We start from the raw sequence: 15,630 nt of genomic DNA, 5'->3' as shown, positions 1-15,630 counted from the left end.
ATTCCATATTCCCCACTTTGGGACTTGCTGGGAAGTCCCACCTACTTCAAGAGAGCAGCCTCACAATCCGGTCCCTTCATTTATAGTGACTAGTGATCAATGACCAAAATTCTGAAATAGCCCTCTTGTAGAGCATCAGGACCAAACATCTCCCTCCACCATTGACTAGGAAGGACTAAAAGATCCTATCTCCATAGGCCCTTCATTCCAATAGTGTCTTTAAACATGTGCATGTAAACGTTGTGTCTTGCTTGCTGTTGAGCATTTATGTGGTTACAAAAATACTTAAAAGAAATCACAGAGTTATTTGATGTTGTTTAGGATACAATAGCATGATTATAAAAATGATAATATAGCTGCAATGTAATACTTTGATGCTGTACTTTCATCTACTTCAACTCAGATACTTTGCGTATTGTAGAGGGTCATTCTTGGGGAGTGGTTAGGCCAGTGTCGGAACGCAGAGTCCCTCTCTGAGTGGACACACTCGAGGGTGGACTGTACTCTCTGCCAATTACCTATATTTCACTTATTGTACTCACTGAAAAATAAACCTTAATGAAGAGTCTTCAGTCTTTGGATGAGAAGAAGCAAACTTCTTTATTGCAGTACCAACACAGCAGGTTCCAATGAGCTCAAAGAAGGTGAACTGACACAGCGGTGACACAACAATCTCACACAGGAGAGTTGAGTGCCCCGAGTCCTCCAAATTCCCTTGCATATATACCCCGACGCCTGCTGGCGCCACCCCCTTTTGGTCTGCCTATGTCAATAATTTCCCATTATCTTCAGTTTAAACTATTTTGACTCCTCCTATCCTAATTCACATACACTCCACCATTTCCCACTATTTACCATTATCTTCTGACTTTTCTCCTCCTACTGACCTTTTGTCGTCGTCTGTCTTCTTAGAATTTCCCCTTAATGTCCAGTTACCCAGCCTTGTTGACTTGTTACCCAGACACTTCACATCCTGTTTTTCTTGTCTGAAAAATGGGGTTCTAAACCTCATTCAGACTCCTCATCTTGTTTTGAGATGTCTCCTGACCCCTGGCCTAGTTAGTAAACTGCTATATAGAAGCCCTTGCTTCCTCTGTTCGCTTTATTGCTTTACTTTGTACTCATTCTTTTTATACCAAATCAACAATGCGCAGATGTACCTTCTGCCATGTGAAAGTTTTGCTTTATTCTCCTTTTGTCGTTTTATGGCTGTGGCTATTTTTGCTTAAAATGCATTTTTCTTGACTATAGCAGCTCTTGCTTATACTGCTTGTTTACATCCTCCTACTTATATTTTCTAGATTATGCATAGTCATTCTTACTATTTATGCTTGATTAACTTGTACCAAGAGATAATGTTTCTACCGTATCTCGCCCTAAAGCTAGCCTTGTGATTAATCTTATTCTCTACTCTACTTTATCTCAGTTTCACAGACATACCGGATGTAACCTTCAGTGTGGCTTCTGTCACACCCAACTGTCTAACCTTGAAGCTGAGCTCGTCCACTTCCTGCCTCCGCGTATTGTGCACCAGACTTCTACCTCTGATAAGAGCAAACAAACCATAAACTACTTATGTCTCCTAATATAGTCAAAGCTGGCTACTAAGCTGCCCATAAGCGATATTTCTATATTTTTCTCGACACCAGCACTTACACCCAGGGCATGGCGCATCATGCCTCTTCTTCATCCTCACTTGAGGAACCGGCATCCTCTTCTGTTGATGGCAGATTAGGGACACAGTCTGGTCAGGGTAAAGATCACAGGGGTCTCAGGCCAGTCTGTTGTTCTTAGTCAAGCCAGGCATGAGTGACATTTGTTTGACAGTGGCCCACAACAGAAATAACTACTTTGTATGGACCTTCCCCTCTTAGCTCATTCCACTTTCCTCTGAACACGCTCAGATATACCTCATCTCCAGGAACAACTGGGCAGGGTGCTTGTGGTTCTTCAGTTCCTTTCTCTTTTCCTTTAAATAGATAGCTTTATGTATGGCAGTTAGTTGTTGCATATAAGTCTTGAGCTCTATTTGCAATTACTCCAGGGAGGGTCCTTTGTTGGCATGCCATGCATGGGTCGACCTGTAAGCATTTCTGTTAGTCTCCATTTGATAGCTCAATAGTGCAAGAGGCAAAGCATCAACCTAATTAAGCTTAGTACTAGCATATATTTTGTTAAGCTTGGCCTTTAGGGTACTGTTTACCTTTTCGACCATTCCCTGTGATTGAGGACGGTAAACACACCCTAGTCTCTTTTTTATTCTTAGTTGCTGTAGTACACTTTTCACTGTTCTCTGAATAAACGTTGCACCATTATCAGAGCTAAAATCTAGGAATTACTTATCTTGTCAGAAATTGTCAGATTACCATTCCTGCTCCTTGGTTTGCTGATCGTACTGCTTCTACCCATCTACTGAACAAGCATATAACTTTTTCCCTGCACTCATTTTATCGTGTCTACATAATCAACTACTGAGTGCTTGAATGGACCTTCTGGTACTGTGGTGTGGCCTATTGGTGTTATTGTTCCTTACATGACATTGTTTAGAGCACATGTAGCAAAGAATTCATCTACCATTGCTTGTAAGTACAGAGACCAGTTCCCCACCTGCGCAGTGGTCAAAACCATGCACATCTGAAATGAGAAGTGTTGAGCAGTGTGGTGGTTGCAATGATTTTACCTTCATGTGTACACCACAAACCACGTACATCTCCAGTGGCACCCCTTTGTTGCCACATTGAGTGCTCATAAGGACCTGCCTAGTGAGGAATGCGGACTATGTCATCTGGCTGAGATCGAGGCTCAGTGAAAACCATTGGTGCTAACACAGCAACCTGGCAGCCTGAAGCCTTTTTTGCCTCCTGATCTGCTGCATTATTGCCCCTAATAACAAAATCATTACCCTTTTTGTGAGCCTGGCACTTAGCCTTTTAGGCTGCATCATAGCATTGATTAATTTACCAATTTAATCAGCATGTACAATGGGCGACCTACCTAGTGTTGAATGCAGATCATGTCTTCGGGATGAGGTCGAGGCTCAGTGACAACCATTGGTGCTAACACAGCAACTTGGCAGCCTGATGCCTTTTTTGCCTCCTGATCTGCAGCATTATTGCCCTCAATAACAAAATCAGCAATAGGTGTGGACTCAAGGTCTGGTCGTAAGTGGGTAAAAGCTAAATAGTTAGCTACACAATTATGTGGTTTTTCCTCAAACTCCAGAGGAATTGTATCAGCTGGATTGACAGTGGTATACCGCTTAATAGTAATGTCAGGAAAAGTGAACAGTGACTAAACTACGAGCCTGAGTCAAAACAAATCTACCCTGTTCTAAAAGCTCCACAACCTTATGATGTTCTAAAAGATCCACAACCTTATGATGTTTGTAAGTAAATACAAACATAAATACGAAGGCTTCCCCATAGTTAGAATGGAAGCCTTCACATACGCTTAACACAGGGCTGCTGGCCCCTGCTGATAGCATGGGGGTAGCCTTACCCCATCATCTAGCTTGGTACTATAATAAGAAATGGGTTGCTTTTTCCTACCACTACATGTCTCTTGCAATCACCACCGCTGATGCATATCCATCAGTCCTGTTAGCCACATACAAATGAAATGGCTTGGTGTAATCAGGGGTGGCCAACGTAGGTGCCACCTGAAGTTCTCTAATTATGGACTAGAAGGCCAATAAAGCATCATTATTCCAATTTAAAGGCGAGCTTAGATTTTGCTGCTCTGACTCATGAATTCTCTCAGAGGTGCTGTCTTTACAGCATAGTCTTCTATACAGTCAGAACTAAAACCTATCATGCCCAAGAATGTCATCAACTGTCCTAACATCTGTGCAGTGGTACTTTAGTTACCTTCCAGCTGTGCAGGTGCTATAGCTTTAGTACCATAAGCAGTTAAATGACGTAAATACTCAGCCTGTGATTGCCACTATTGCAACTTAGTCTTAGATGCTTTGGATCCTCCTTGGGCTAACTTAGCCAGGACCTTAATGGAATCTCAATGACACTGGTTTAAGGAGGAGGATCAAATCATCAGGTTATCGACATACTGCAGCAACATACTTTCTAAGAAAAGGTCCTCAGAATCAGCCTTGAGAACCTGATTAAACACATGAGGTGAATGTTTAAAACATTTTGGCATTCTGGTATAAGTGTATTGTTTACCAGCATAAGTAAAGGCAAAGAGGTGTCTACTTTCCTCATCCAGAGGTATGCTAAAAAAGACAGAACATAGATCAATTACTGTAAAGTACTTGGCATCAGAAGGAACATTTTTCAGCAACATATGTGGGTTAGAGACCTCTGCTGGCCAATCCTCTACTACCTCATTGACTGCTCGCAAATCATGTACCAACCGCCATTTTGATTTATCTGCTTTGGCAATAGGAAGAATTGGAGTATTACAATAGCTGACTGTTTCAGTCAGCATGTCAGCTTGCACTAAACATTTTAGTTATTCTGATGCCTATCTCAGCTTCAGGACTCAATGGGTATTGCTGTTTTCGTGGTAAGTGAACTCCAGGTCTAGTCCTAATCCTAACAGCATTGGCAGATTTAACTAGACCCACATCAGTGTCATCCTGGGACCACAAGTCAGCTGGTACCATTTCTCTTACTAGCCCAGTTGTTTTGGTTTCTGCTACAGGTGTTTCTGTCATTTGCATTTGTGCTTTTTCAATAATCATTACCTCTCATGGGATTCATGTCATTACAGTGGTGCACAAGATCTTAATGTATGACTTGTCAATTGAAAGAAAGTTTAAAGGATGTTCTGTGGCATTCCATTCTGTGCTATCCTTATCATTGGCCCTAAATCTTTTGCTTCCCATCCTTTTCCCATGTAGAGAGTGAAATGTGGAAAAGAATTGGGAACCTGAAACCAGCTATCAATGAATTCACAGTCATCTAATTGCATGGCAACCCCTTGTTTCCCTATAATCATGTATTGTGATAGCAAAGGAACTTTTTGTTCTCTAGTGCCATTCAACTACCTTTCTTCAATTATTGGAACATGTATCAAATCATACATCACTGTACATCCCAAAATTCAGATTTTGGTAAATGCATTCCAGGAAGTTGTGCCCCAATGAACTTTCCCCACCTACTAAAAGTCTGTCTCACTTCAATTTCTATTTGCCCTATCCAGAACACGTTTGCCTTTGGTTCCAACACCATCATCTTAGTTCTTATTCCTCTTGAGTCTACATAAACTCCCTCAAGAGAGCACCCAATTTGGAGTTCCATTTTACATAATGTGTCTCTCCCAGACAAATTGACAGCAGTATGTTCTCATACCAAATTAGTTAAGGTCACACTTTTATTTTTAGACTGTAGACAAACTGGAGCAGTCATAGAAATTAGCTGAGTTTGTCCCGAGAATCCTACTGTCTTTGCAAATTTTCCAGACAAGGGGAGGTGAGAGACATAATTTGGACTTACACATGGGTAAGTTGCTCCAGTGTCTACCATGATGGGTGTGGTTTTTCCCTGTATTTGAACCTGCAGCATAGGTTCTTGATCAGCATCACTTGTTAGAATTGAAAGCTGACCCTCCCCTGTAGAATTCTCTGAGCACCCCTAATAACCTTGATTTGGCCCTCCCCAAGGATTTACCAGGCCTTGAAGGTTCCTGAAAGGGTTAGATCCAACTCCCCTCCCCTCTACTCCTGGGAAGCCGTTGCCATGGATGGATGGGGCAGTTACGTCTATTGTGTCCAGCCTGTCCACATCCCCAGCACACTCATGGAGGACAGGGATAGGATCAGCCTCTTCTTCTCTGTCCTCCTGTGGGGGCTTTATTTTCCATCCCACTGTGTTTGGCTGCTGGGCGTAGATCACAATTGGCATGGGAGGCTGAGGAGCTACTGTTGGTGTAGCCAGTTGGACAGCTAGTGAAGGAGGAGCATTAGAGATAATACGAACCCCCTTTCATCAAACTGCATTTTGACAGTTTTTCGTCCAATCAGAGTGTGCCACGTCACAAAGTCCCTCCCCTTTTTATCCAATCAGAGCGCACCGTGGCGGGTAGTCCCGCCCCCCTTTCGACCGATGAGATTCTTCTTTTTTTCCAGATGTCCCGCCCCAATCCCCCTCCCTAATTTTTGTGGGTCCGTTCACGCGCATCTGTGTTCCGTGCGGGGGTCCGTTCACGCGCTTCAACCCCCTTTCTCTCTCACCCACTCACCCCCTGGTCTGGGGCCTCGTGCAAATTATCCGGCCGGCACACGAGGTCGGATTTCAGGCGGCTAGTGTCATGCCGTTCCGGTCTTAAACTTTTTTTCCCCTTTTCCCCTGTATCGTGCGATTTCGGATCTTTTATTAATACTTTATTTATTTATTTTTGCAACATAAACGGTATCCCTGTTATATGCAAAAAGAGGATTAATGGCCCATCACGGGTGTTCTATTATCAGTGAGACTATTATTTCAATTTTTCAAGATTCTGACAAAGACGGCCCGTGGAAAACCAGCGCGTATCTTCGCCGCACTCAAGCACCGCCGGTGGGTCCGTTGTGCGAGGAATGGCCTCTGGATTTCTGCGGACAGGGTGGACGATGGGGCTATGTGTTTAGATACGAAACCGGGGAATTGCAGCTTTATCAGGCGAAGTGTGGAGAGAGACCGGGGGTCTTGACGTGTCTAGCCTCGTTATCCTCTAACGACTGGGGTGTGTTAAAGAAGGTTGTCCTTGAGAATTTTGACAAGGATGAAGGAAAATGGAGAGGGAACGGGAGGGCCTCTCTCCCGGAGACTTTTCCCAGCACCGCGGAGGTTTCAGAGCGAAAAGTCAAGTTTATGGCTGTATGGATCACTAGAGCCTCAGGTACAGCTCGCTGGTTCTACAGGGCCAGTCGCTGTGTGGAGAACATGGAGAGAGAAGGGGTATGTAAGAAACCCAGAGAGTACTTTGTCCTGGATCTTTTCAGCTCGGACTGTGGTGTTTTTCATACCGTGTTGGACGTGCCGTTTGTAACGTGGAGGGAAAAGATGGGGGAGATTGACTATAAAATTACTTCGCTCTTTCGCAGCTGTCGTGAGTGGAACGCTGCCCTGAGCGATGAAAAAATGAGCCATTGTTGAACACATGCGCACACTTGCCCTCAACACGGATCGTATTGCAGTTGGGGGGGGGTCGTGCTCTACTTCGTTTTATGGTATAAAAGCAGACTCGTCCGAGAGAGGAGAAGAGCAAAAGAGAGAGAGAGAAAGAGAAATATGGAAGACCGCTGTGAACGCACGCTCAAGAGAATCAGGCCTACCCGGATCGTGCTGAGGGCTATAGAAGAAGACGGAATGTCCGACCGTCCTTCATCTCCGGAGGAGAGTTACGCCGTTCCTTTGCTGCCGACCCCTCCCCCGAGCCCCGAGCTCTCGCAACAGCTTTCACCCCCTCGCTCCGAGGAACCTGTCGTCTCGGGGCACAAGGAGACTGTCGTCACGGAGCACGCTAACGAGGATCCCGCGGGGATGGAGGTTCAGGACACTCCTTCGAATGAGAACTCACTCTGCGGATCGGATGACCCATTGCCGACGATCATCGACGACCCTGACGCACCGCTCACATGCTGGCTGAAGAGGATCGAGTTTTTCAAATGTCTGGAATCAGCGGTGCTTCATTGCCTCAACAAGGTTCTGAGAATGTACGCCGAAGCCAAATGCAACGGTTGTGAGATCAGCCATCCTAGCCAGATTCTGTGGGACTCACAGTTCGTCCAAGCCCTTGAGAAATATATGGAGAGCTACAGGTTTTACGAGACGTGCGAGGGCGACATAATCGGGCCTGCAGCAGAGATTCTTTTGCTGGGGTATAGATCAGGAGGACCGATCTACGACCGCATCTACCGAATGTACGATGAAATCAAACCTGACGAGGAGAGAATAGAGCGTTTCATAAAGCTGGTCATGGACTGCTGCTATTCCTGTTAACTTGATTTTATTCCATGCCGTCATATATGCATTTATTCAGTGTGTTTTTTGCAGCTACCTCTTATATTTTATTCTATACTATTATATATTCGATTATTCAGTGTGGTTTTTTTTGCTGTGCTGCTAGCTATTATATACGCTTGTAGTTCGATTTTTTTTTTTGCTGACACCTATATGTATATAGTTTTTGCACGCGTGTGTTTGATTTTATTCTATACTATTATATATTGGATTATTCAGTATGTTTTTTTGCTGCTACCTCTTATATTTTATTCTATACTATTATATATTCAATTATTCAGTGTGTTTTTGCAGCTACTATGCGGTACTCTGGGCCATCTTGGTTCAAACTTTGTTTATGATAAGACATTAATAACGTTTGTGTGTATAAAAAAAAAAAAAAAGTTGAATAAAAAGTCTGAATAAAGAATCATGCCTTTCTCTGTGTGTACAAAAAAAAAAAAAAGTTGAATAAAAAGTCTGAATAAAAAATCATGACTTTCTCTGTGTGTATAAAAAAAAAAAGTTGAATAAAAAGTTGTAGTAACGCAGAGCCACCAGTTCTGTATCTTATGTCTTTATTAACAATACCTGAAGACATGAAAATAAGTAGCCCAAGCTAACAACATTATTGCTTTTTCTGACGCATACACCCGCTCGCTCCTCACTCCCTGCAAACATGAAAATCCCCTTACAACTAGCTACTACTGCCATCTAGAGGGTAGCTGAACCATAAACCCACTTTACTACAAGAGTCTGAATAAAGAATCTTGCCTCTCTCTGTGTGTATAAAAAAAGAATTTGAATCTCAATCCTCGCCTTTTTCTCTCATTTCGGTTCAGCCATGTCTGAGAAGCGTGCGATGAAAAAAGCGTATTACGATCCGGCCGACCCCGGTAGCTTCGGAGGGGTAGAAAGACTGCGAAGGACCGTGCAAGATGAAAAGGGGAAGCCACCGTCTGTGGAAAGGGTAAAAGATTTTTTATCGGAGCAGGATGCTTATACTCTACACAAACCGGCCAGAATACATTTTACTAGAAATAGAGTTTTTGCCCCGCGTCCCTTGAACCAATTTCAAGCCGACCTGTGCGATATGCAGGCTTTATCGGATTATAATGACGGGTACAATTATTTATTAATGGTCATAGACGTATTTTCCAAGAAAGCTTACGTTAGAACTCTCAAAAGAAAAACATCCGCGGAGGTGGTAAAGGCTCTAGAATCCATTTTCTCTGAAAGCCAGACGCCTGTAAAGTTACAGACCGACGCCAGAAAAGAATTTTTTAACAAGGTTTGATGAAAAAACATGGCATCGTGCATTTTTCCACATACAGCGAACTCAAAGCTTCGGTGGTCGAAAGATTTAATCGTACTTTAAAAGGTCGAATGTGGAGATATTTCACGGCTAACAACACCTTGCGATACCTCGACGTGCTGCAGGACTTGGTGAAAAGCTACAATAACAGTTTTCACAGCAGCATTAAAATGGCGCCGGCTCAGGTGACCTTGGAGAACGTCGATCGAGTGTTTCAGAACCTGTACGGTAAGCCGCCACTCCGGAAGGCTAGCTTGAGGATGGGTTTTGAGACAGGGGATCTTGTCAGGATATCGAAATTAAGAGGGGTGTTTGATAAAAAATACGAACAGAGTTTTACAGACGAGCTTTTTTCGGTGGCCGAACGCTTCCCTCGCGACCCTCAGGTGTACAGACTGAAAGATTATGACGGCGAACCGGTCCAAGGCACCTTCTATGAGGCCGAGTTGCAAAAAGTAAAAACGGACGGGGGCAAAGTCTACCACATGGAGGAGATTCTGAAGAGGCATACGGTCAGGGGCGAAAATCAGGTCTTTGTACGGTGGAAAAACTGGCCCGAGAAATTCAACAGCTGGATCAGAGAGAGCGATTTAAAAAATATATAAAAAACGGACGACGTCCGTGAGGGTTCATCATTTCCCAGTCATGTACGGTCAGAAACACGCAGGTTTTTACATCACCCTACCATCCAACGCCAGTCTCGATGTTTTTAAAGATAACAAAATCTCCAGTTACCGCGTGGATCTGGCTCAGCATATCGATCTGGAAGGGGAATGGGAGGTCGCCTTGACGGAGATTTCCTATCCTCACACATGGTATACCGTACCCGAAGAACGAGCATACTATGAATATAAGTTTAAACCAGAAACCCCGGAGACGAAGAGCAAGGTGCGTCGTCACAAATTCCCAACGGGTGTTTTTGCTAACTTGGGAGCGCTCGTTCGACCTCCGTAAAGAGCGGCGCGAGGGACCAGAGGCTCTGGAGGATTAAACGTACGGAGAAACTCTTTGACACGTTCGCAAGATTTTTTCATCTTGCGCCACTCGTGTTCTCTCACCACCGTCACGCAGACGCCATGTTCGGACTCTAACGTCCTCACTCTCTCTTCGCTGTTCAACCATGATTCGCCAAATCTGACGTCTCTCAACGGGCACGTCTCTGCAGGGTCGAAACACGTCGGACACCCGTGGTAAAAGCACCCGTGATATTCCCACGCGTACTTTTCTCCGTCAATCTCGGCGTAACCGTCTACAAAAAAAGGACCAATCTGCTTTTCCCCCCTATTTAGAGCGTGCTGAATAAAGATTTTTTCTTTCGCCATGATCCATTCTAGCCATTGGATGGACGCGTGCGAGAATCTTTTACACCCCCGGGTGTAACCGTAGGGGCATGGTATGGCCAGCGTCTTAGGAGTCGTATAATTTGTGATAAACACTTTCATGCAGGCTGATGCTATGGTGATCGAATCGAACGGGTCCACCCCCGTCTCTCCGAGAAACTGATCTCTGAATTTCATGCAACCCTGGGAAAGTATAACCACGTCGTTTTTACAATAATGCAGAGCTTCCTTCCTAAAGTTAAAAACGCCCCACGCAGCCACGTCGTACCATTCGTGAAAATCTTGACGTTCCCGCTCCAACATGCGTTCTACCCCATAATCGGAGGCGGGTGGGTAGGGTCCTACGTACTCGAGACGTTCGGCCGAGCTGAATTTATGAGGAAAATACCCCTTGGTCTGATCGGTGAAACCTAAGGCTTTTGGGAAATCGCTAAGACGCATGGGTAGGAAAGACAGAGAGTCTATGAATTTTAGTTCATAATGAGGATCTTCAAAACTGAGGATTTTACTCCCCGTCATGAGAATATGTCGAGGCGATAACCCCTCTTTCAGCATACCTTTCAAAACCAGATAGCTGTCGAACCCTTTGGCGTTGTGAGCGATAAAAACATTACGTCTGTAGCGCTCATTTCTGAAATACATAAGAAAATGTTTAACGCACCCATGACCGTAAAACCACTTCTCTTCGCCTTTCAATGTTTTCGCATACACCAGAAAAGGTACGTGCACGCCGTTCTCTGTGGCGAACGTTTCAAAGTCATAAAAAATCAAATCAGGATGGTCGGCGCTCACGGGGAGAGGGCGAATGTAACACCTGTGGTCAGCTTCCAGCTCTCTCGTTAACGTCTCCCCACAGATTCTACATTTCGGTTTAGCGCAACGATGACCATTTCCTACACGGGTGTTCGGTCCTGTGTTGTAACACAGGCCGCATCTAGCACATTTTTTAACGAGCTCGCAGAGACTGACCGACCTACCCGTTACAAAGTTCCTCTTACCTTCTTTGTGACGGGCGAAACACGCTGGGGAACGACACTTTCGACAGTCCGAGCATTCTACAGGATTGTACTCTTGCATGGGACACTCCCCATTGTTACAAATATGACAATAGCCCCGGCAGGAATGCACATAGGAGCAATTAAAACCCTTGCAGCAATAATTACAGATGAATCGCGTACCTATAAAACCCTTGAGGTTTTTTATCCCGTAATAATGGTTATCCAGTAAAAACAAAAACAAAGTTTGGGAACAGTCGGGGAAATCTGTTTCAAAATGCGAGAGGGTGTTAGACGTTCTGTAAAACACTATGATTTTACGTTCTAAAATGTCTTCGAATTTTCGCATGTCGCTAAAGGTGACGGGTGTCTGCTCGTCCAGACCGACGGCTCGCTGCCACTCTCTAGCTTGTCTCTCGCACTGCCCATCTGTGAAACTGCCGTGAGCTAGACTGATGGCGAAGCAGAGCTAATCTCTGCGATCCTCTGTAACGTACAGGTGACGTCTTTTTTTACATGTGATTTCGCAGTCTAAAGTTTTCTCCAACTTACGTTTTCCCCCACCTCTAGGATTCCGCACCACCTGAACAATCAGATCCACTCTTTCATTCGCCACAACCCCAGTGTTCGACTGTACTAACCGATCGAGCATATCTTCAAAAACGGGTAGAATATTTTCACCCGTGCCGTCGGCGACTACCGACGCGTGAACTCTTACATTTTCACCCTCTACACTTAACTGTACCAAGTCCCCCCTCCCAGCTACGGCTCTCGCGTCGTCGACCAATTCCCGAATGAGACCGATCACGTTTTGATAAAACGTAGCGATATCAGGCTCATCCCCTGGTGGAGGGATTGTTAACACGCGTCTCATTTTTACGGTATTAAAATTCTCGTGCGTCGTGACATTGATTTCTCTTTCACCTCCTCCTCCTCCTGTCTGCGTCTCTTCACTATCAGCACCGCTCCCATCCCCTCCACCCCCTCCTTCTCCCAATTCTACCCCTTCGCCCACGACCCCTCCTTCTGGTACTTCTACCGCTTCACCCGCGACCCCTCCTTCTGTTACTTCTTCCTCTATTCCCTCCCCCTCACCCTCCACACCTCCTTCTACCCCCTCACCGTGCGGCCCTCTTTCCTCCTCTTCTGTGCTTATAGAACGAATAGCAGCCTCGATTTCCAGAAATTGATCATCGTGCCTATTTAGACCGAGGATTGCATTTTCTATTGCCTGTAGAGGATCTTGCTGGATCATCGAGGCATTATTGCATATGTCCTGCCGCATGTCTATGCGAAAGGAGGGGCGGATAAGCCGTAACCCTTCTACGCTCAGCCTTAATTCGGCAAGGACCCGTTCTAAAGTCTCATCCTTTTTTTTTTTTAATTATATATGTATTTTTTATTTTTTTAAATGATATGTATTATATATATATATATATATATATATATATATATATATATATATATATATATATATATATTTAATATATGTATTTATTTTATATGTTTTATAGTGTTTATATGATTTATAATGTTTATAGTGTTTATATATTTACATATATATTTATATATATATTTATAGTGTTTTATAGTGTTATGTTTTTGGCTTATCTCGTATGCTTTTACTTTTAACGAGGGGTCTAAATAAAACGTCACACCTCAGGGTTAAATGATTTTTTTATTTTTCTTGCACACTTTTATTATATAATTTTCCCCTATCTATAACCCGGCATTCACAATGTCAGAAATATTTCCCTGATGCTAACATACATTCGAAAACATGAATTCACAACATCAAAATATAGCTCGACACAGACATGCATTCAAACCTTTCACACAAAACCTTTTTCACACGCGTTAGAAAACGTGGCGCTGTAGTCACGAATCAGGTCGCGAATCAAATCGCTCGTTATTTCGGCGAGTCGCAAGATTCCGCTGTCACGGCGCTGACGGAGAGGTGGCGCTATTCTCAGCCGACGGACCCGTTCAGGTCTCGCTTCCTGGTTAGAGACGTTGGCTGAAAAAAATAAAAACCCCTATCAAAATCTTATACGTATAGGTATATAAAGAAGAAATACAAATACATACAACATATATATATATATATATATATATATATATATATATATATATATATATATATATATATATACCGTTAGCCCCTCGTTGAGGAAACCTGCGCTTAAACAGAGGTCTAGTGGGACTCTGGCGCTCTCTCCGACATCGCTCTGCTTCCTGATTCGGTTCTGGGCCGTTATCCGATTCGGTCTCCGCTTCGGTCTCTGTTTTAAAAAAGAAGGCTCGTGTCAAAAAAAAAAACGTATTAACACACACACACACACACACACACACACACGCACACACATATATAAAACACACCGTTAATCACGCTTTGAGATCCACGACCCCCTTCCCTGGTTGAACACGCGGGTGATTCGACTGAATCTGTAGAGGATTAGAAGAAGAAGAATGTCTAATGATCCTTTATATATATATATATATATATATATATATGTATATGAATAATAAATTTTGAAATAATACAAACCTGTAAATAATCGCTTCACTAGAGACGCTGTCTTACTGACTAATCTCCGTCTCTTCGCTCGCTGAGGCACGTCACAGGCTTTTAAGACTGGTGTCACGCTCGCGACTTACGGCCTCGCCGGTCTCGGAGTTGTTGATATTTCTATTACGCCATTTCCGCTTCTCGGAGGAGAGGAGGGAACGCGACGATCTCGCGAGATCGCTGGCGAGGCCCCTGTTAGAATCAAATCCAAATCATCCGCGAGACTGTCGCTTCCCGATCCTCTCGCAAACTCATCAGGATTAATTCCGCATGTAAAATCTGTCACGCGTAGTAAAAAAAAAAAAAGTTTTTTCACCAGAACTAAATAACAGAGGCCAAAAACAAAAAAACACAGAGAGAGATACGGTACCTGGGTCTGTCTGAGTGAGGCTAATACCCTCTAGTTCTTCCGCTGTAACTTTATTAAAGAGAAAAACATATTTAAAAAAGTACAGAAGAGTTAAACTAAAAGAGAAATTAATAGAAAAGCTTACCCTGATACTCAGGCACCTGGTGAATTTCAGCTTGAACTTTTAAAGCTGAGAATACATAAAGTGTTTATTTAAACAATGTTTTTAAGAGAAAAGAAATACCTTATAATTTCAACAAGTTTTCTTACCATGAGCCATCATGTCGATCCCCGAATTTCTTCATGGAAAATGTTAGTCCGTCTCGTTTCTTATATACCCTAAAGTTCTTTTCCCACCGAAACACCTGTCACAAGTTCTCGAGCAGCCATATACACCTGACGCATCATATCATCACTTTAGAGGGTGGAGGGGTAGACTGTCGTGACCCCTCAGTCAACACGTGCTCTGCGGCCGCAGAGAATCAGAATGAATGAATCCTGGTACATGAATTAAAATATAATTTTCAGCTGACAAAAGAGAGTATGAGGATATTTTCATAAAATATATTTTCAGAATATGAGGATCGCGCTGGGAAACAGAATAAAATGTGATGCTCGAATTAAAATCTATTTTTTTGCATATAACAGAGATACCGTTTATGTTGCAAAAATAAATAAATAAAGTATTAATAAAAGATCCGAAATCGCACGATACAGGGGAAAATGGGAAAAAAAGTTCATCACTACGACCATCAACTTTGACTAGCTTCAAATAAATCACTTATACACAGCAGTAACAAATAAATAATTTGTACATTGTGCATTAAATGTTCCCCGTATGCTTGCTGGTAAAACGTGGCTAAATATAAATAGCGAGACTAACCTAACTGATGCTAAGCACTGGGTTTTTTTTTTTGCTAAACTCTTCCAATTGGGGAATTTTTGCTAGCTAGCTTTAATCCAAATTTATCTAAGATGTATTAAATATTAGCTAAAGTTTAAGACCGGAACAGCATGACACTAGCCGCCTGAAATCCGACCTCGTGCGCCGGCCGATAATTTGCACGAGGCCCCAGACCAGGGGGTGTGGGGGTGAGAGAGAAAGGGGGTTGAAGCGCGTGA

General features: G+C 43.4%; 1 long non-coding RNA gene across 1 annotated transcript; it reads right to left on the bottom strand.

Moving 5' to 3' along the window:
* Positions 1–13,743: 13,743 nt before the first annotated feature.
* LOC128320710 (uncharacterized) lies at positions 13,744–14,962 on the bottom strand. Its single transcript, XR_008304283.1, has 5 exons — positions 14,779–14,962; positions 14,654–14,698; positions 14,139–14,577; positions 13,970–14,035; positions 13,744–13,872 (listed from the first exon to the last, which is right to left on the bottom strand). It is a non-coding gene; the product is annotated as an uncharacterized LOC128320710 (long non-coding RNA).
* Between the last annotated feature and the right edge of the window lie 668 nt (positions 14,963–15,630).

This window comes from Pangasianodon hypophthalmus, chromosome 16, assembly GCF_027358585.1.
Source record: "Pangasianodon hypophthalmus isolate fPanHyp1 chromosome 16, fPanHyp1.pri, whole genome shotgun sequence".
NCBI classification, from domain to species: Eukaryota; Metazoa; Chordata; class Actinopteri; order Siluriformes; family Pangasiidae; genus Pangasianodon; species Pangasianodon hypophthalmus.
Note: the sequence above shows the minus strand (reverse complement) of the source record. Positions and strands in the feature narration are given on the sequence as shown.